The 22,310-nt window shown below is 41.4% G+C and overlaps 1 long non-coding RNA gene across 1 annotated transcript; it reads right to left on the reverse strand.

Moving 5' to 3' along the window:
• Positions 1-672: 672 nt before the first annotated feature.
• Positions 673-2,876, reverse strand: LOC309660254. The gene is made up of 2 exons (XR_014263304.1): positions 1,780-2,876; positions 673-1,452 (listed from the first exon to the last, which is right to left on the reverse strand). It is a non-coding gene; the product is annotated as an uncharacterized lncRNA (long non-coding RNA).
• Positions 2,877-22,310: the final 19,434 nt, after the last annotated feature.

Below are 22,310 nucleotides of genomic sequence, written 5' to 3' on the forward strand. Positions count from 1 at the left end.
CAGCCAGTTACATATTCTTCACAGGCAAGGGTTTAGCTTTTAATCTGGTGCCAGATCCAGCTCATGCAGTTTTAAGATGGTCCAGTGATTTCACTACCTTAAAAGTTGCACACAATTTGATTAATAACCCAGAGTTCAAATGTTTCCAAAAGGAAAAGAAAAGTCATTTCACAAATCAATTTCCTAAATTGTTCAATTTTTTTTGCCATGAGCTCTCAATTTAACCACTGGAACTGGATCATTAAAAAAATCTATTCTCAGATCATAACATCTGAGAGACCAAGCATACTCCTTAAAAATAAATGTCAAACAGTCTCTTAATGTTTCCAATTATTTGCATTTATTTTAATAGGTTTTTCTGATCAAGAGCAATGCATGCACATTGTGGAAGAAATTTAACTATAAAAGAGCACAAACAGTGAAAATCCTTTTGAAAGCGCCAATAAGACACCCACAATGAGCATTTTGGTGTACATCCATCAACTACTTTTTCCTGTTAGGTTGAACTACATGAAATTGCCAATATTCAATCAATCATTTTTGGTTTACAAAATGGCAGTTTCAATGGTTCTACCTCATATAGATATGTGCATACAAGCCTCCATATTTATTTCAAAACGTGATTATATTTGCCTCATATCTCTGGAACAATTCTCCATGTTGAAATATATCTTTTTTTTTTTAATATATCAAGTATTTATTTCTCATTTATTGCAGACTCCATTTTTGTTAATTACATGGATTAATACTAATGACACTTGATCAGTTTCTTGTTATTAGATATTGTTTCAAACACTATATTAAAAACAATAGGTGGATAAACATCTATATATTGACATATTTATGCACAACCATAATACATCCTAAAGATAAATTCTGAGGAGTGAACTTCTGGCTCAAAGGACGTGTAAAAGTTTAAGACTTTGATGAGCACTGCCAAATTGCTCTGCTAAAAATGGAAAGTATGAGGGTGCCCATTTCCCTGTTTGGGCTATCTTTACCTTAATCTTGACTTATATGATAGTTTGGAAAATGGTATCTAATTGTTTTAATTTGCATGTATTTGATTAACAAAGAAGTTTAACATTTTTTTCATTAGATCGTCTCTTTTCTTTTTTCATTGAAGTTGACTTACAACATTATATTATTTTCAGATGTACAACATACAGATTTGATATTTTTATAGATTAGGCACCATACAAAATCATTACAGTATTATTGACTGTATTCCTTATGCTCTCCATTATATCTTTGTGACTTATTTATTTTATAACTGGTAGCTTATACCTCTTCGTCCCCTTCACCTGTTTCATCCATTCTAATTTTTAATGGGTCGCTTATATTTCTTCTTTTATAAAATGCCTTCTTATATGTCTTGTTTTGCTTGATATTTAGAATTTACATATTTATCTTTGTATTGATTTGATGAAGTCCTTAATATATGAAGGAGGGCTTCCCTGGTGGCGCAGTGGTTGAGAGTCTGCCTGCTAGTGCAGGGGACACGCGTTCGAGCCCTGGTCTGGGAGGATCCCACATGCCGCGGAGCAACTGGGCCCGTGAGCCACAACTACTGAGCCTGCGCGTCTGGAGCCTGTGCTCCGCAACAAGAGAGGCCACGATAGTGACAGGCCCGCGCACCGCAATGAAGAGTGGCCCCCGCTTGCCGCAACTAGAGGAAGCCCTCGCACAGAAACGAAGACCCAACACAGCCAAAAATAAATAAATAAATACATAAAATATATATATATATATATATGTATATATATATATGAAGGATACACTCAATGGTATTATAATGCAAATTTGTCATTTGTCTTTTCCTTTTAAAGCTTTCAAATTTTGAAACCCACAAACCCCTTTTCTTATCATTTTCCTAGAAATGACTTCAGTTTTTCAGGCCTCTGATAGCCAAATATTTTTACCATGGAAATCATGGAGATAACACAAGCTGTAGCTAGAAACCAAACATGGTTTTGTATCACATTCTTGCCACATAATTACTGTGTGATCTCAGGAAGTAATTCAGCATCTCTGAGCTTCAGTTTCCTTATCTATGCTAGACAATTTCTAATATCCTTTTTGGTTCTAAAATTTGGTGAGTCTATGAACTGGCAAATATTAAAGTTTACATTTGATGTGCATTTATGTTTTAGAGGAGCATTTTTTCTCAATTTTAATAAAAATTGAAAAGGAATTTAATGGAGAGAAGAGTCTGCTAAAGCAAATGATTTATTCAAAAAATAAGCTTTGTACTCAGCATAAAAATATAGTCAGTCTCAAAAGAATGTCCATTTGAAAGGTAGGTCTGGGAGCCTATCTTCTGAGGGTAGATAAATATATCTTTAATGAAAGTATTACATGGATTTTATTAAATGAGTCCCACCATTTATTTAATTAGTTTTTTGTTATTGGATGTTTGTGTTGCTCCCTCTCCTCACTTTTAAAATTTGCTAGTGTAAATAAGACTGCAATAAACATTCTTATTCCCATCTGACTGTTTTCTAAGCAGACTTTTAGAAGTAGATTTTCTGGGTTAAAAGAATTGAATGTTTTAAGTAATATCGATGGTGCAGACCAAAAAAGGGACAGGTGGGTCTTAGAAAGAGATTAGACAGGGCTTTCCACATGCCTGGGTTTGAAACATGCCTCATCCAGTAGCCTAAACTGTTTTTATCCTTTGGTGAATTGTGTTATATTGACCTTAAAGGGTTGACATAAAGATTAAATAAGATATATTATACAAAGTGTCTGCTGCCTTCTTGGCCTCTGGAAGAAGCTCAGAGGACATTAGCTCCATTCATACTAAGGCTACTTAACAAAGACCACGGTGATGTTTAGTCCAGAGAAATGTAACCTTTAATGATGGGATGTCAGGCTTTGTGACAAAGCCTGGCTTGATATTCACATATTGGCTACACATATTGTGCTATGTGATTCAGATACACAGGTGTCACCGTGGATCATCACGTGGGAGAGTGATATCAAATCTGTATGTTGTACATCTGAAAATAATATAATGTTGTAAGTCAACTTCAATGAAAAAAGAAAAGAGATGATCTAATGAAAAAAATGTTAAACTTCTTTGTTAATCAAATACATGCAAATTAAAACAATTAGATACCATTTTCCAAACTATCATATAAGTCAAGATTAAAGTAAAGATAGCCCAAACAGGGAAATGGACAAAGCTTAGTCAGTAGGGGCCTAATGTCTTTTCCTCTTCCTTATTTTCAACTTCTTTCCTCCCAATTCCCAAATCCCAGAGTCTGTCTCTCTCTGCTCTAACTCTTGGGAGGCTAAGACTTTTTCCTAAATTCTCCACCTCTAACATGAGAAAAAGGAGAAAAGAAGCAGTTCAGTGTATGATTCACAGCACAGGGAGGCCTGGGACCAAATCCCAACTCATCCACCCTGAAGCTTTGTGATCTCAGGCAGGTTAGTTGACTGTTCTGAGCTCAGTTTCCCCTTCATAAAGCAGAACAAGAAATAATAGTCCCTAGATGACCAGGAGAACTTAACATAGGTAAAACACTTAGAACAATGCCTGGCACATAGTTACCATTCAATAAATGTCACTTATTACCAGAAAGCAAGCTCTGGAAAGGCAGAGATTTTGACTGTCTTGTTCACTGCCAATCCCCTGGTGTCTACAACAGTGCCTGGCATACAGCAGACCATCAGTCATTTGTTGAACAAATGAATGGTTCTCTGAACTCCTTCATTGCCGAAGCATGGCTGTAGACACTGTTTGTACCACTTATGTTGTTGTTCATGATAGAGCCATTCTAGAGTTTGGTCCTGACTTCTTTCTCTGTGGGAGAAAATGCTAGTTTCTCAGGCATAAATATTTAATGTGACTTTAGCTGCAGAAACATGTTCCTTTAGTGCATTCAGAGTCCCTCCTGTGTCTGCATGATCAGGCAGGCACTTGCTCTATTCAACAAGGATTTATGTATCTGAATCACATAGCACAATAGCCCAGGCGTGTCACCGTGGATCATCACATGGGAGAGTGATGTCCAGCCATCAGACACCTGGCACCAAGTAGAGCAAATACACACACACACACACACACACACACACACACACACACACACACACACCACACACACACTGCTCTGGTCCCCTGTCCTCAGCTGGGGCTCCAGTCTAGTGGGAGGCACTTCTTGCCATGAATCATGAATGGTACAGAGGATGATGGGAACAGGAAGAGAGCAGCAGAGAGAACTTATAGGAGGAGGAGGATGCTGAGTGACATCTCAGGTCACTTCAGCTCAACAGACTCTATTGAGCACTTGCCATATACCAGGCAGGAGCTGGACTCAGGAAAAAGATATGAATAAGACACAGGGACAATAAGGAGACTATAAACCACTCAAGGGCAGGGACTCTCTCTCTTTTTTATCTTTGTATCCCAGGGTTGTCACAGGGTCCAGCTCAGAGCAGTCAGTAAACGTGCCAATGGGAAATGAGTGCTCAGCTGCCTCTGATTGCATGGGCTCAAGGTATCTGAGTAGAAGGAGCAGCTGTCTTTAAGGGGATAGGGTTGGAGCATGCCCATGAGATGCCAGCAATGCAAGGCTCTAGAAAAAATGTGACCTTGGATTACAATGAGTCATTTTTCAGCACCAAAAATAATTGGGATGGATGTCTCCTGAGAATGGAAGAATTTGAACTGGGGCTGTGTGGGAATCAGAAAAATGGTCCCTCAAAATGTCCATGCCTTAATGACTGGAACCTGGGAATATTTTAGTTTATATCTGCAAAAGGAACTTTGCAGATGTGGTTAAGTTAAGGATCTTGATATGAGGAGATTATCCTGGATTATCTGGGTGGGATCAATGTAATCATAAGGGTGAGAAGAGGGAGGCAGTAAGATCAGAGTCAGAAAAATTGAAGTGATGACAGGAGCAGAGAGAAAGAGATTGGAAGATGCTATGCTTCTGGCTTTGAAGATAGAAGAAGGGGCCACAAGCCAAAGGATATAGGTGGCCACTAGAAACCAGAAAAAGCAAGGAAACTGATTCTCCCCTAGAACCTTGGAGAGGAATGTAGCCCTAACAACACCTTGAATTTAGGAATTCTGACCTCCAGAACTGTAAGAGAAAAAAATTGAATTGTTTAATCCACTAAGTTCGTGGTAATTTGTTATAACTGTAATAGACATAGGCAGAACACAGAGAAACATAGGCTCTGAAGCTCGAGGAAGGAGGGGAGGCTGGAGGTACAAGTTTGGGGGTTATCAGCGTATTGGGCAGAGGTGAGTGTTAAGGGGTGATTAGAAAAGGAGAGCAGGAGAGGTGGGGGGAGAGATCAGTCCAACCAGACTACAGTGGTTCTGTCCCCATGATCAGGGATTTAGGCTTCAATCCTAGGCCACTGGAAGGTTAGAAACAACACCCCTCTGGATGCTGTGGGAAGAGTGAGGGGTGAGAGCAATGGCCAAGACCAGCAAGGAGGCTGCTGCAGAGACCCAAACCATGGGGGTTCAGAGAGGAAACCACTGGAGGGAGCAAACAGAAGTGGTTTCCTTTTGGATTAGGAACCAAGATGGTGGAGTAGAAGGACGTGCTCTCACTCCCTCTCGCGAGAACACCAGAATCACAACTAGCTGCTGGACAATCATCGACAGCAAGACACTGGAACTCACCAAAAAAGACACCCCACATCCAAAGACAAAGGAGAAGCCACAATGAGACAGTACGAGGGGCACAATTACAGTAAAATCAAATCCCTTAACTGCTGGGTGGGTGACACAGAGTGGAGAACACTTATACCAGAAGTCCACCCACTGGAGTGAAGGTTCTGAGCCACACATCAGGTTTCCCACCTGGGGGTCCGGCAAGGGGAGGAGGAATTCCCAGAGAATCAGACTTTGAAGGCTAGTGGGATTTGATTGCAGGACTTTGACAGGACTGGGGGAAACAGAGACTCCACTCTTGGAGGGCAAACAAAAAGTAGTGTGCACACTGGGACCCAGGGGAAGGAGCAGTGACCCCAAGGGAGACTGAACCAGACCTACCTGCTGGTGTTGGAGGGTCTTCTGCAGAGGGGGGTGGTGGCTGTGGCTCACCGTGGGGATGGGGACACTGGCAGCAGAAGTTCTGGGAAGTACTCCTTGGCGTGAGCCCTCCCAGAGTCCGCCATTGGCCCCACCAAGGAGCCCAGGTGGGCTCCCGTGTTGGGTTGCCTCAGGCCAAACAATGAACAGGGAGGGAACCCAGCCTCACTCATCAGCAGTCAAGCAGATTAAAGTTTTACTGAGTTCTTCCCACCAGAGTAACAGTCAGCTCTACCCACCACCAGTCCCTCCCATCAGGAAACTTGCACAAGCCTCTTAGATAGCCTCATCCACCAGAGTGCAGACAGCAGAAGCAAGAAGAACTACAATCCTACAGCCTGTGGAACAAAAACCACATTCACAGAAAGAGAGACAAGATGAAAAGGCAGAGGGCTATGTATCAGATGAAGGAACAAGATAAAACCCCAGAAAAACAACTAAATGAAGTGGAGATAGGCAACCTTCTAGAAAAAGAATTCAGAATAATGATAGTGAAGATGATCCAGGACCTCGGAAAAAGAATGGAGGCAAAGATCGAGAAGATGCAAGAAATGTTTAACAAAGACCTAGAAGAATTAAAGAACAAACAAACAGAGATGAACAATACAATAACTGAAATGAAAACTACACTAGAAGGAATCAATAGCAGAATAACTGGGGCAGAAGAACGGATAAGTGACCTGGAAGACAGAATGGTGGAATTCACTGCTGTGGAACAGAATAAAGAAAAAAGAATGAAAGGAAATGAAGACAGCCTAAGAGGCCTCTGGGACAACATTAAACGCAACAACATTTGCATTATAGGGGTCCAGAAAGAGAAGAGAGAGAGAAAGGACCAGAGGAAATATTTGAAGAGATTATAGTCGAAAACTTCCCTAACATGGGAAAGGAAATAGTCACCCAAGTCCAGGAAGCACAGAGAGTCCCATACAGGATGAACCCAAAGAGAAACAAGCCGAGACACATAGTAATCAAACTGGGAAAAATTAAAGACAAAGAAAAATTATTGAAAACAGCAAGGGAAAAACAACAAATAACATATAAGGGAAGCCCCATAAGGTTAACAGCTGATTTCTCAGCAGAAACTTTACAAGCCAGAAGGGAGTGGCATGATATACTTAAAGTGATGAAAGGGAAGAACCTACAACCATGATTACTCTACCCGACAAGGATCTCATTCATATTTGATGGAGAAATCAAAAGCTTTACAGACAAGCAAAAGTTAAGAAAATTCAGCACCACCAAACCAGCCATACAACAAATGCTAAAGGAACTTCTCTAAGTGGGAAACACAAGAGAAGAAAAGGACCTACAAAAACAAACCCAAAACAATTAAGACAATGGTCATAGGAACATACATATCGATAATTACCTTAAACGTGAATGGTTTAAATGCTCCAACCAAAAGACACAGGCCTGCTGTATGGATACAAAAACAAGACCCATCTATATGCTGTCTACAAGAGACCCACTAGGGACACATACAGACTGAAAGTGAGGGGATGGAAAAAGATATTCCATGCAAATGGAAATCAGAAGAAAGCTGGAGTAGCAATACTCATATCAGATAAAATAGACTTTAAAATAAAGAATGTTACAAGAGACAAGGAAGGACACTATATAACGATCAAGGGATCAATCTAAGAAGAAGATATAAAAATTATAAATAAATATGCACCCAACATAGGAGCACCACAATACATAAGGCAACTGCTAGCAGGTATAAAAGAGGAGATCGACAGTAACACAATAATAGTGGGGGACTTTAACACCTCACTTACACCAATGGACAGATCATCCCAAATGAGAATAAATAAGAAAACAGAAGCTTTAAATGACACAATAGACCAGATAGATTTAATTGATATTTATAGGACACTCCATTCAAAAACAGCAGATTATACTTTCTTCTGAAGTGCGCACAGAAGATTCTCCAGGATAGATCACATCTTGGGTCACAAATCAAGCCACAGTAAATTTAAGAAAACTGAAATCATATCAAGCATCTTTTCTGACCACAATGCTATGAGATTAGAAATGAATTACAGGGAAATAAATGTAAAAAACACAAACACATGGAGGCTAAACAATACGTTACTAAATACCCAAGAAATCACTGAAGAAATCAAAGAGGAAATTAAAAAATACCTAGAGACAAGTGACAATGAAAACACGACGATCCAAAACCTATGGGATGCAGCAAAAACAGTTCTAAGAGGGAATTTTATAGCTATACAATTCTACCTCAAGAAACAAGAAAAATCTCAAAAAAAAGAAAAAGTCTAACTTTACACCTAAAGGAACTAGAGAAGGAAGAACAAACAAAACTCAGTTAGCAGACAGAAAAAAATCAAGATCAGAGCAGAAATAAATGAAATAGAAACAAAGAAAATAAGAGCAAAGATAAATAAAACTCAAAGCTGGTTCTTTGAGAAGATAAACAAAATTAATAAACCATTAGCTAGACTCATCAAGAAAAAGAGGGAGAGGACTCAAGTCAATAAAATTAGAAATGAAAAAGGAGAAGTTACAACAGACACTGCAGAAATACAAAGCATCCTAAGAGACAACTACAAGCAACTCTATGCCAATAAAATGGACAACCTGGAAGAAATGGAAAAATTCTTAGAAAGGTATAACATTCCAAGACTGAACCAGGAAGAAACAGAAAATAAGAACAGACCAATCACAAGTAATGAAATTGAACCTGTGATTAAAAATCTTCCAACAAAAAAAGTCCAGGACCAGATGGCTTCACAGGTGAATTCTATCAAACATTTAGAGAAGAGCTAACACCTATCCTGCTCAAACTCTTCCAAAATACAGCAGAGGGAGGAACACTCCCAAACTCATTCTATGAGGCCACCATCACCCTGATACCAAAACCAGACAAAGATACTACAAAAAAAGAAAATTAGAGACCAATATCACTGATGAATATAGATGCAAAAATCCTCAACAAAATACTAGCAAACAGAATCCAACAACACATTAAAAGGATCATACACCATGATCAAGTGGGATTTATCCCAGGGATGCAAGAGTTCTTCAATATATGTAAATCAACCAATGTGATAAACCATATTAACAAATTGCAGAATAAAAACCATATGATAATCTCAACAGATGCAGAAAAAGCTTTTGACGAAATTCAACACCCATTTGATAAAAACTCTCCAGAAAGTGGGCATAGAGGGAACCTACCTCAACATAATAAAGGCCATATATGACAAACCTACAGCAAACATCATTCTCAATGGTGAAAAACTGAAAGCATTTCCTCTAAGATCAGGAACAAGACAAGGTTGTCCACTCTCACCACTATTATTCAACATGGTTTTGGAAGTCCTAGCCACGTCAATCAGAGAAAAAAAAGAAATAAAAGGAATACAAATTGGAAATGAAGAAGTAAAACTGTCACTGTTTGCAGATGACGTGATACTATACATAGAGAATCCTAAAGATGCCACCAGAAAACTACTAGAGTTAATAAATGAATTTGGTAAAGTTGCAGGATACAAAATTAATGCACAGAAATCTCTTGAATTCCTATACACTAATGATGAAAAATCTGAAAGAGAAATTAAGGAAACACTCCCATTTACCATTGCAAAAAAAAAGAATAAAATACCTAGGAATAAACCTACCTAAGGAGACAAAGGACCTGTATGCAGAAAACAATAAGACACTGATGAAAGAAATTAAATATGATACCAACAGATGGAGAGATATACCATGATGTTCTTGGATTGGAAGAATCAATATTGTGAAAATAACTATACTACTCAAAGCAATATACAGACTCAATGCAATCCCTATCAAACTACCACTGGCATTTTTTACGGAACTAGAACAAAAAATCTTAAAATTTGTATGGAGACACAATAGACCCTGAATAGCCAAATAGTCTTGAGGGAAAAAAACGGAGCTGAAGGAATCAGACTCCCTGACTTCAGCCTATACTACAAAGCTACGGTAATCAAGACAATATGGTACTGGCACAAAAACAGAAACATAGATCAATGGAACAAGATAGAAAGCCCAGAGGTAAACCCACACACCTATGGTCAACTAATCTATGACAAAGGAGGCAAAGATATACAATGGAGAAAAGACAGTCTCTTCAATAAGTGGTGCTGGGAAAACCGGACAGCTATATGTAAAAGAATGAAATTAGAACACTCCCTAACACCATACGCAAAAATAAACTCAAAATGGATTAGAGACCTAAATGTAAGACTGGACAGTATAAAACTCTTAGAGGAAAACATAGGAAGAACACTCTTTGACCTAAATCACAGCAAGATCTTTTTTGATCCACCTCCTAGAGTAATGGAAATAAAAACAAAAATAAACAAATGGGACCTAATGAAACTTAAAAGCTTTTGCACAGCCAAGGAAACCATAAACAAGATGAAAAGACAACCCTCAGAATGGGAGAAAATATTTGCAACTGAATCAACAGACAAAGGATTCATCTCCAAAATATATAAACAGCTCATGCAGCTCAATATTAAAATAACAAACTACCCAGTCCAAAATGGGCAGAAGACCGAAATAGACATTTCTCCAAGAAGACATACAGATAGCCAAGAAGCACGTGAAAAGCTGCTCAACATCACTAATTATTAGAGAAATGCAAATCAAAACTACAATGAGGTAACACCTCACACCAGTTAGAATGGGCATCATCAGAAAATCTACAAACAACAAATGCTGGAGAGGGTGTGGAGAAAACGGAACCCTCTTGCACTGTTGGTGGGAATGTAAATTGATACAGCCACTATGGAGAACATTATGGAGGTTCCTTAAAAAACTAAAAATAAAATTACCATATGATCCAGCAATCCCACTACTGGGCATACACCCAGAGAAAACCATAATTCAAAAAGGCACATGCACCCCAATGTTCATTGCAGCACTATTTACAATAGCCAGGACATGGAAGCAACCTAAATGCCCATCGACAGATGAATGGGTAAAGAAGATGAGGTACATATATACAATGGAATATTACTCAGCCATAAAAAGGAATGAAATTGGGTCATTTGTAGAGACGTGGATGGATCTAGAGACTCTCATACAGAGTGAAGTAAGTCAGAAGGAGAAAAACAAATATAGTATATTAACACGTATATATGGAACCTAGAAAAATGGTACAGATGAACCAGTTTGCAGGGCAGAAATTGAGACACAGATGTAGAGAACAAACGTATGGACACCAAGGGGGGGGAGCGGTGGGGGGGTGTGGGGGGGTGGTGTGATGAATTGGGAGATTGGGATTGACATGTATACACTGATGTGTATAAAATTAATGACTAATAAGGACCTGCTGTATAAAAAAATCAGTAAAATTAAATTAAAAAAATAAAATAAGATAAAGAAGTGGTTTCCTTTCTGATCCATCCTCCAGATGTATGAACACCCATTTTGAATAACCCCCCCCATGAGCATTGTGATTAACAAGTCTTCTTAACTGATGCTGGCTAGTTGTCTCCACCAGCTAGGGGAGGATCAGACAGACCCAAGATCTGCTGGGGCTCCAGGACCCAAAGAGCAGCCAACATTGGGCTCTGCTCTGGATACCTGTGTGGGACACTTGGGTTCCACACCTGAGGATGGGCTCTGTCCTGCATCAAACCATCTTATCTTCTCATCTACATCTTTAAGCCACAGCAGTCAGAAGAAGGTGAGCTAAGGGTTCATTTCAGAGTCTAGCACAGGGATGGAGAGTATCTGTGGAAATGTCCTCCCACCCTGACTCATCAGTGGATGGTGAAGAAAAGAGGTGACAGGAAGAGGGAAAAAAGTCAGCAAACTTTCCAGCAAAGGGCTAGGCCACCAGGTGGGGCTGTGCTAGGGAGGGGCTTCTCATTGTGTCAAGTAGAGTCTGAATGAGGGAGGTCAAATGCAATCCCTACAATGATAGGAAGAGAGAAGCAGAGTTTTCCAAAAGGTACTTCCTTGCTGAAAAAGAAGAGAATGAAAATCCTAGAGAGCTGCTGAGAGTAAGGGAGAGACCACTGGGCATGGAATAACAAACTTTTATTCTACTCCTGGCTCCTTCATTAACTGGTCTCCTCCACCCATTTATTCACTGAAGCAAATGGATGGCCCACTGTGTGTTGGAACATGAAGGGGATTAAATGTAAAGTCTAGATGCTGCTCTGAAGCACCACAGGTCTGGTAGGGAAGAAAGAAAAGTAAAGAGAAAACTGCATTTTGGCAGGTATGCTCCAAGGACAAGTGTGGATGCCTACTCATTCAAGGACAGCCAGAAATAGCTTCCTGCAAGAGCTCATAGCTGACCAGAGTCCTGAAGGATGCCTAAGAGTCAGGAAGGCAGAGAAGAAGAAAAAAGATGTACTAGATATCTATGGTTATGTAACATATTAACCCAAAACTTAGCTGAGTAAAACAACAGTGAACATTTATGATCTTATACAGTTTCTGTGGGTCAGGAATTTGAAAGCAGCTTAGCTAGGTGTTTCTGGCTCGGGACCTCTCATGAGGTTGCAGTCGAGACTCTGCTGGGGCTGCAGTCATCTGAAAGGCTTTGTCTGGGGCTGGAGGATCTGCTTCCAGGATGGGTCCCTCACATGGCTGTTGGCAGGAGGCTTCTGTCCCTTGCTAGGCATAACTCTTCACAAGGTTGCTTGAAAGTCCTCATAATGTGGGTTGACCCAGCATGAGTGATACAAGACAGGGAGATGAGCCAGGAGGCCACTGTGGTCATCTGTGTTAGAGCTGAAGGGGCTCTCCCCAGGTACTGTGGGTGGACATGGGTGTCATATCTAAGAAGTGACAGGATTTGAGGACTAGCTGAATGTAGGATGGGCAAAGTCAAGGTTTGTTTGTTTTTTTCTTCTTTCTAAATGTCTGGGTAGATGGAAGTGCCATTAATGGACATTGGGATTCCAGGGTGGGGTAGCAGAAGGGTCTGCTTTGAACATGTGGATTTTGTGGGGCTTCTGGGATATCACAATGATTTTCCTAGAAGGCATTTTGAGGCCCAAGTAAGACTTCTGAGTTGAAGATATAAGAAGTGGAAAACCCTGGCCACAGAATGTATAACTTTTAATTAGGGCTTAATTAAAGTGACTTTGGTTATTAATGGTTTGGACTTTGCCTGCTCAGGGTCTATAGCCTATTCTAGGGTTCATTGGAAAGTAGGGAGGGAGAGAAAGAGAGAGGTATAGAGAAAAGGCAGTCTTTGTTGTGCACCTACCATGTATTCAGCACTGTCCTGGGCTCTCTCACATGTATTATCTAATTTAAAAATCCTTGCAACAAAATTGAGAGCTTACTGCTGGTCAGACACTCTCTGAAGAATTTTATGTGTATTAAAACATTTAATTCTCAGAGTGAACCTGTGAAGCAGGTACTATTATAGATAAGGAAACTGAGGCACAGAGAGGTTCAACAACTTGCCCAAGGTCTTTGTTAGGCAATTTTCCAAATAATGAGCTAGAGTCTGAGAGTTTGAGTACTGTGCCCCAGGTCACACTGTGATAAATAATGGAGCTAGGATGTGAGTCCCTGGCTTTATATCTACTCAACAAAATAAGTGGTGTGAGGTGATGGCTTTCTGAGTTGTGCCCATGGCATCAAGGGAAAAAGAAAAGAGGGGTGAAGAAAAACGACATACACTGAAAACAACAACAACAACAAAACAGACAAAAAACCTGTTAGAACTAATAACAGACTTCAGTAAAACAGTAGGATACAAAATCAATACACAGAAACCTGTTGTGTTTCTATACACTAATAATGAGCTATCAGAAAGAGAAAATAAGAAAGTAATGCCATTTATAATTGTATCAAACAGAATAAAATACCAAGGAATAAATTTAACCAAGGAGTGTTTCCCTGGTGGTACAGTGGTAAAGAATCTGCCTGCCAATGCAGGGGACATGGGTTTGAGCCCTGGTCCAGGAAGATCCCACATGCCACAGAGCAACTAAGCCCATGCACCACAACTACTGAGCCTGTGCTCTAGAGCCTGCGAGCCACAACTACTGAGCCCACACGCCTAGAGCCTGCGCTCTGCAACAAGAGAAACCACTGCAATGAGAAGCCTGCACACCACAACAAAGACTAGCCCCTGCTCGCCCCAAATAAAGAAAGCCATGCACAGCAACAAAGACCCAGTGCAGCCAAAAATAAAATAAATAAATTTTAAAAATAAATAAATAAATAAATTTAACCAAGGAGATGAAGACTTATAAACTAAAAACTATAAGATATTCATGAAAGAAACTGAAGAAGACACAAATAAATTGAAGATTTATTCCAATTGATGGATTGGAAAAATTAATATTGTTAAAATGTCCATACTACCCAAAACAATCTACAGATTCAATGCAATCCCTATCAAAATACCAGTGGCATTTTTCACAGAAATAGAACAAACAATCCTAAAATTTGTATGGAACTACAAAAGACCCCTGAATAGACAAAGCAGCCTTGAGAAAAAAGAACAAAGCTGGAGGCATTAAGCTCTCTGATTTCAAATGACATTACAAAGCTATAGTAATTAAAACAGTATGGTATTGGCATAAAAACAAACACATAGATCAATGGAATAAACAGAGAGCTGGAAATAAACCCACACATACATGGTCAATTAATTTATGACAAAGGAACCAAACATATACAATGGGGAAAGGACACTAAATGGCTTTGGGAAAACTGGATAGCCACATGCAAAAAAAAAAATGACATGACCACTATTCTATACCATACACAAAAATTAACTCAAAATAATTTAAAGACTTGACCATAAGACCTGAAACCATAAAACTCCTAGAAGGAAACAAAGGCAGTAAACCTCTTTAATATCAGTCTTAGTGATGGTTTTTTTGGATTTGGATACCAAAAGCAAAAACAACAAAGGCAAAAATAAACAAGTGGTACTACATCAAAATAAAGAGCTTCTGCATAGCAAAGGAAACCATCAACAAAATGAAAAGGCAACCTATGAGAATGTGAGAAAATATTTGCAAACCATATTCCTGATAAGGGGTTAATTTCCAAAATATATAAAGAACTTACATAATTCAGTAGTAAAAATAACCCAAACAATCTGATTTAAAAATGAACAGAGGATCCGAATAGACATTTTTCCAAAGAAGCCATACAGACGGGCAACAAGTACATGAAAAGATGCTCAGCATCACTAATCATCAGGGAAATGCAAACCAAAACCATAATGAGCCATCACCTCACATTTAACTATTATCAAAAAGACAAGAAATTACAAGTGTTGGTGAGGATGTGGAAAAAAGGGAACACTTGTGCACTGTTAGTGGAATGTAAAGCGGTACAGCCACTATGGAAAACAGTATAGAGGTTCCTCAAAAAATTAAGAATAGAACTACCATATGAATCAGCAATTCCACTTCTGGGGATTTATCTGAAGAAAATAAAAACACTAATTGGAAAAAATGTGTGTACCCACATGTTCATTGCAGCATTATTTATAATAGCCAAGCTACAGAAAAAACCTAGGTGTTCATCAATGGATGAATGGATAAAGAAGGTGTGTTATACACTGTTGTTCAGCCATAGAAAAGAATGAAATCTTGTCATTTTAACAACATGGATGGACCTCCAGGGCGTTACGCTAAGTGAAATGTCAGCCAGAGAAAGAGAAAGATGAATACCATATGACCTCACTTATATGTGGAGTTTAAAAACAAAAACAAAAAAAGACTAAAAGAAACGAACAACCTCCCCAACCCAAAACCAACCTCATAGATGCAGAGAACAGATTGATGTTTGCCAGAGGTGTGGTATGGAAGGGGATGAAATGGCTGAAGGGGATTAAAAGGTACAAACTTACAGTTAGAAGATGAATAAGTCCTGGGGATGTAATGTACATCATACTGACTACAGTTAATAACATTATATTGCATATTTGAAATATATGCACTCTCTCTCTCTCTATATATATATATATATACATATACATACATATATATATGTATATATATACTTAGCCAAAGGCACATAAAATATCTTTTAATTTAAAAAGTAAATTATTTACAGTAGTACTTCGCTTGTGTCTTACCAACATGTAGCTGACAGTTGAAATTTCATGATATAGATATAATACATAGAGGTATATAAGAGCTACAAGAAAAATCCACGAACCCCAAAAATTCTTCAAATGTGAAAACAGAGAAAAGTTTTTTTTTTTTTAATTATTTATTTGTTTATTTATTTATTTATGGCTGTGTTGGGTCTTCGTTTCCGTGCCAGGGCTTTCTCTAGTTGCGGCAAGTGGGGGCCACTCTTCATCGCGGTGCACAGGCCTCTCACTATCGCAGCCTCTCTTGTTGCGGAGCACAGGCTCCAGATGCGCAGGCTCAGTAATTGTGGCTCACGGGCCCAGCTGCTCCGCGGCATGTGGGATCTTCCCAGACCAGGGCTCGAACCCGTGTCCCCTGCATTGGCAGGCAGATTCTCAACCACTGCGCCACCAGGGAAGCCCCAGAGAAAAGTTTTAATATTGAAGAATTTGCTGTGGTGAGCCCAAACAATATAATATAGAGTCTAGAAAAAAGGCTTAGGTGTTAAATAAATTGTGATTTCCTCTTGTTTAGAAAATGCCAGAGTACTGTAAATGTCCTTAATGTGACTGGCACAACCCTTCATAGCTGCATATTTGAAATGAGAGTAGATCTTAAGAGTTATCACAAGAAAAAAAAATTGTGACTATGTAAGGTGACGGATGTTAACTAGACTTATTGTGGTGATATTTTTGCAACATATAAACATATCAAATCATTAAGTTGTACATCTGAAACTAATATAATGTCATATTTCAATTACACCTCAATTTAAAAAAAACCCCAAAGCTCTATGATAGCATTACACTTGAAATCTAAACTCTGAAAAAAGAGGGAAAGAAAGAAAGAAAGAAAGAGTGAAAGAAAGAAAGAACGAAAGAAAGAAAGAAAGAAAGAAAGAAAGAAAGAAAGAAAGAAAGAAAGAAAGAAAGAAAGAAAGAAGGAAAGAGAAAGGAAGAAGGAAGAAAGGAAGGAAGGAAGGAAGAAAGAAATGAAGAAAGAAAGAAGTGAGGGAGGGAGAGGAAGGAAGGGAGGGAGGGAGGGAGAAAGAGAGAGAGAGAGAGAGAGAGAGAGAAAGAGGAAAGAAAGCTGATGTAAGCACAAAATCAGAGATGCTTATAAAAGCCAGCAGGATTGGGGCTCAGATGGTCCTTCCTAGTCTTCCTGCTTGCAGGTACATCCATGCAGGCAGGACCACAACAGTGCTCCTGGGCATCCCTGGTTTCCACATCTGTGACTTAACAAGACTTACCGCCCACCCAGGGCAGGCTGAGGAGCAGGCAGGGAAGAGAGGAGTGTTGGGTCACAGAGCAGTGCACAAAAATCCAGTGACAGGATGATGTGGATCAGCTAGCTTTCGTGCATAACAAACCACCCCAAACTCATTTATAAAACAAACATTAATTCTCACTCACATAACTGAAGGTCAGCAGGGTGGTAGACTGGCTGACCTAGCCGGGCTGGGCGGGGCTCAGCCAGACTTGGCTCCAGGCTGCGGATGGTCTGGGTTAGTGTCACGTGTCTCTCCTCCCACTTGGATCAGTGGCCGGACACAGCATGTTTTTCTCACGGTGATGGCAAAAGCACACTGAGTCAATATCAACCACTCAAGCACATCGCCAACTTCAAGTCTGCTAACATTCCTTTGACCAAAGCAAGCCACACAGCTCAGCCTAGAGTGGAGGGCTGGGGAAGCACACTGTCCCATCATGAGGCCACGGTGACAGTAAGGATTAAAATACTATTGCAGGGAAAAGGAGAATTGGTGTTTGGATGTGCAGTGGAGTACCTGGCAGGGGATGGGGCTCTTCCAGTTAACCTGAGCTGGCTTACTTAGGTTCTTCCTGGAATTCACAAGCTGTAAGTGGAGTGCTTCAAGGGAGCATCAGAGAGCCCACCAGGGAGAGCGGGCCGGTCTGCTGGGGACCGGAGAAGGTAACCCACTCCACACCATTGTGTTTGGAGACCAGGGGGACACCACTGCTGCCTGCCATCCTACCATTAGTGCCTGATTCCTCTGAGCAACGTTTGGGTGACAGCAAGATGGGGATGCAGGTGAGGGCCTGCTGAGGCAGAATAGCAGACTGGAGGTGATGCGCAGGAAGCGGCATGGCGTGGCGTGCTACGGCAGGATGGAGGTGAGGCCGGGGCCCTATTGCCCTGTGAAGGCAGTCGTCTTGTTTATCAAATGGAGAAACTGAAGCCTGACGGATGAAGGACCAGGTCCTGGGCTCCCACTGCATGAAGAGCTGCAGCCAAGGGCTTCCTGACCCCTGGTTTAGAGATCATCCCACCTGGATGACGTCAGGGGAATTGTAGGTCCAACTTGGAGAACAGGCTGTCCAGGGCCTCTGTGCCTCTCACTCATCATCAGAGATGTCTCAGTGTTTCCGGTGACAACAGCCCCCAGGTCAAAAACTCCACTGCCTAGGGGGGCCGAGCTGCCGGGGGTGGGTGAGACAAAACAGCGGGAGTGGGGAGCTCATACTCACCCGGGGAGGGTAGGTAATATAGGTCCAGTGGGCTATGCCATGTGGGAATGTGGGCTTGGTGTTGCTGGATCTTCCAGATTTTCATCACTATCTGGAAATCTGGATATTGAAGTAAACAAAAAAAATTAGTTGCTAACACTGCAGGCAGGAGAAAACATGTCTGTGGACTTCACTGGGTCCTCAGACCACCAGCATGTCACCTCCACAAAGATCTTTTGGGCCACATTATGCGCCAAGCAGCTCGATAATTCCTATAAAATTAGATTTTTTCCCTCAAACCAGCTCCACCCACTCTGGGGAGCTTTGGGGTGGTCCTGGCTGCTGTGCGTGGAGCCCTGGGGGCTGTTTCTGCTGCTGCCTCTGATTTCAGAGATCATATTCGGTTTTATTCATTCAATCGATGTTTATTTAGCTGAGGTCAGCACAGGAGATACAATGGGAAACAGGACAGACACGATCTATGGTTTTAGGAGCTCAGAGTGTACTGGGAGGCATGCACAACAGACACCTAATCACATTAATAAATACAAGATAACTCATGATACATGCCAAGAATGAAAGGCAGAGATAGGAGACAGGAATGCAGTGGGCGTCAGATTTAGCCTGAGAGAGTGGTCAGAGAAGGCCCAGGAGACCCAGCTGATGAGTAGGGAGAGACTTCTGGGTAGCGAGTAGTGTGTACAGGGCTACATGAGGCTGAGGAACTTGATGATGAAGTGAAGGGCTGCACAGCAGCAGGCCGGGAGCCTGGGGAAAGAGCAGGAGAGAAAACGACAGACCTGGGGGCAGGGACCTTGGTGGGGCGAGGCAGGATTTCAGCAGGGAGAGAGGCCTGATATTATTAATGTGTCTCAAATGTCCCCCTAATGCTGACTGTGGAGGAAACGAGTGAATAAATGGGAGATGGTGACCATAAACCGGATGAGAGAGGCTGGAGAAAGGACAAGGGTGGGGCAGTGGAGAGAGATAAAAGTAGTCAGAAGATATATTTGGAGGTAGAGCCAACTGGACACGATGATTACAATATGTTTCCATTACATATTACTGCTTGGGATAAGCCAAGAAATGCTGCTGCCGGAAGCAAAGTCCCTGGTGGAGAATGACATTTGCTCTTCCTTTCTTAAGTGCTGTGGATCACTCCCCTTTCCAGAGAGAAGCCTGCTGGCCCCGCTGCACCCACAGGCCTCGTCAAATGAGGGCTCAGTGTCTGCAGGCTAACATTTGCTTTCTGGATTTGGTTTTAACAAACCAAGTGTTTTCCAAATACCTGACACCTGCTCCCCTTAGGCTGAGTACAGGGTGTGAGAGACACACCAGAGATTTTCCACTCAGGAGATTTGCCTCCCAGGAGAGTAGTGATAGTAGTCAGTTCATCAATTGCCTGGCACTGTTTCTAAGTGCTTTGCACGTGGTTGATCAATTGAATCAGTTTAATTGTTATCCCCATTTTGCAGATGAGAAGACTGAAGTATATTTTCGGTCTAGGATGTCAACTGGCAGTTGAACCCAGGCAATACATTGCAAAGTCCATGCGCTTAAGCCCTACTCTACATGTGTGAGCAAACACAGATGTCTTCAGACGGAAGGTTGTCGTGTGTAGCTTCATTCTGTGTTGATGTGAAAGACTCGCGAAGTGACTCTGCCTGCATTACCCCCATCAGTGCAGCCAGCAATGCTATCAGAGGGGATTTCTCCTGGACATGCCCAGCTTGGGGCCTGTGTGGCCGGAGTCCTTCTTCAGCCAGTGGGGCTCTGTCCTACTCCTGGTGGAAGAAGCAATGTGGTGTTTCGCCTCCTGCTGCTGATTGGACCAGGGATCAGCCCTTGATCCAGGAAGGATCTGTTTATAAGGTTCCCAGAGTCCAGAGGTGGCCAGAAATAAAGGGCTGACCCAACAACGGGGATGGTTGTGAGCTGAGCCCATTAGCAGCTTCCCTGCAAAGCTTTGCCTGGAGGATGCAAATGCAATTGGCCCATATGTGATGAGAGGCCACAGGGGAGATGCACAGAGTCTAGTGGGAAAGATGGACAGGATAGCAGGAATGGCAGCAGAGACACCATGGCCAGGCTTCCACACCTGAGTTTCCCTTCCCACACATTCCCTCTGAACAGCAATGCATTTTTCTGATAAGGAGGTTTCTTAGAAGGCTTAAATGCCTCCAGAAGCATTTTCCTGATAAGGAGGCTGTAGGGCAACTAGGCTGTCCAGCAGCTGATGGGAACTTGCCAGCTGCTCTCAATTTGCATTTCCAGGGAAGCTGGTGCAAATGAAACCCCAGACTCGCAGGCAGAAGGAACCCAACTCCCTGGTTATAGGCTCCTGTAACAGAAGGGCCGGTGTTTCGCTATTCCAATAGAGCAGGGATAGTTGGGATGCATGGTCCATCTCTTCAAGCTCCCCAAATGCCATCTTTCCAGGGGATCACATGCTTTGCTTCCTTTTTCAGATTCTTAAATTTATGAGATGCAACTTCCTGCAAGCCAGTCTAGGGCAGTGTTTTCTGAAGTATGATCCACAGACACCTAGTCACCTGACATTCCCCCCCTCTCCATTCTTAATCTCCACCTCCCCCTCGGTGTTCAAGTTTAAACAAGTTTGGGAGGCCCTGCTGCTAGTTTGTTCTTAGACATTCACAGGGCACATAAACATGTCATATAGTTCTCAGAATTCCGCAACAAGGAAACTTCTTCAACATTGCCTTTTCCCAAATTTAACTGACCACAAAAAACTTTTTTTCATATAACAGCTAGTAATAACCCCTGGAACCAGGATTCTGTGGAATATACTTCGGAAATTTTTTAACTAGGAGATCTCAGACATGTTCATTCAGCATCCAACAGACCACCTGTAGCTGAACTCTGCCTCAGGCTTTGTACCAGGCACTGGAGCCACAGACACATCAGGCTCAGGTCCTGTTCTTAGGGAGTTTGGTTGGGTGAGGAAGAAAAGAAGGACACAGAGAGGGGCACCCAGGCCATCTTGAGGCAGTGAAGGCTCCCTGGAGGAAGGGACACCTGAGATGAGTCTCTAAGAACAAGGGGTATCCCACCAGACAAAGACCCAAGGCCAGTAGGAGCCATGATTGTCAATACAAGTCATTTCAGAATGAACTAAGCACAATAGTCAATTTAGTAAATGCGTTGCCATCACTTTCTAGTTAAAGGAGGAAAACTATGGATTTTGATTCTCAGCTAAAGCACCTTTAATGATTAAGGTATAGACATTTTTCAGGCTCATTTCCTTTGTAATTGAGAAACTGGTGATTTGGAAGAGATATCTTGGACCCCTATGCAAAACCTACTGACCTGTTTTTGACTTCACTGGAGCATGTGGACTTGATGCTGCCAAGGGCCAGTTTAGATAAGACTGAGCTGAGAACCTGGCACAAACCCATCTGCCTGCCTTTGCAGAAAGTCAGCAGATGGAGGGAGAGGCTTATGCTTTCTGAACAGTCATTAATAAGCCACTTAGAAACCATATCAATCCACTCTGCAGAGAAACAATGTCTTCCAAGTGTGCAGGATAGAATGTAATATTTACGATACCTACTATGCACCTAGCCCTCTGCTGGATGTTTTCATACCAGTTTTCTCATTTTGTCCTCCTATGATCCTGGAGGAAGGAAGATATTATGTTCACTTTACTTAGGAAAAAACTGTGGTTTGGGGAACTAAAGTGACCTG

This window comes from Balaenoptera physalus (genome assembly GCF_965194825.1).
Source record: "Balaenoptera physalus genome assembly, chromosome: 4".
Lineage (NCBI taxonomy): Eukaryota > Metazoa > Chordata > Mammalia > Artiodactyla > Balaenopteridae > Balaenoptera > Balaenoptera physalus.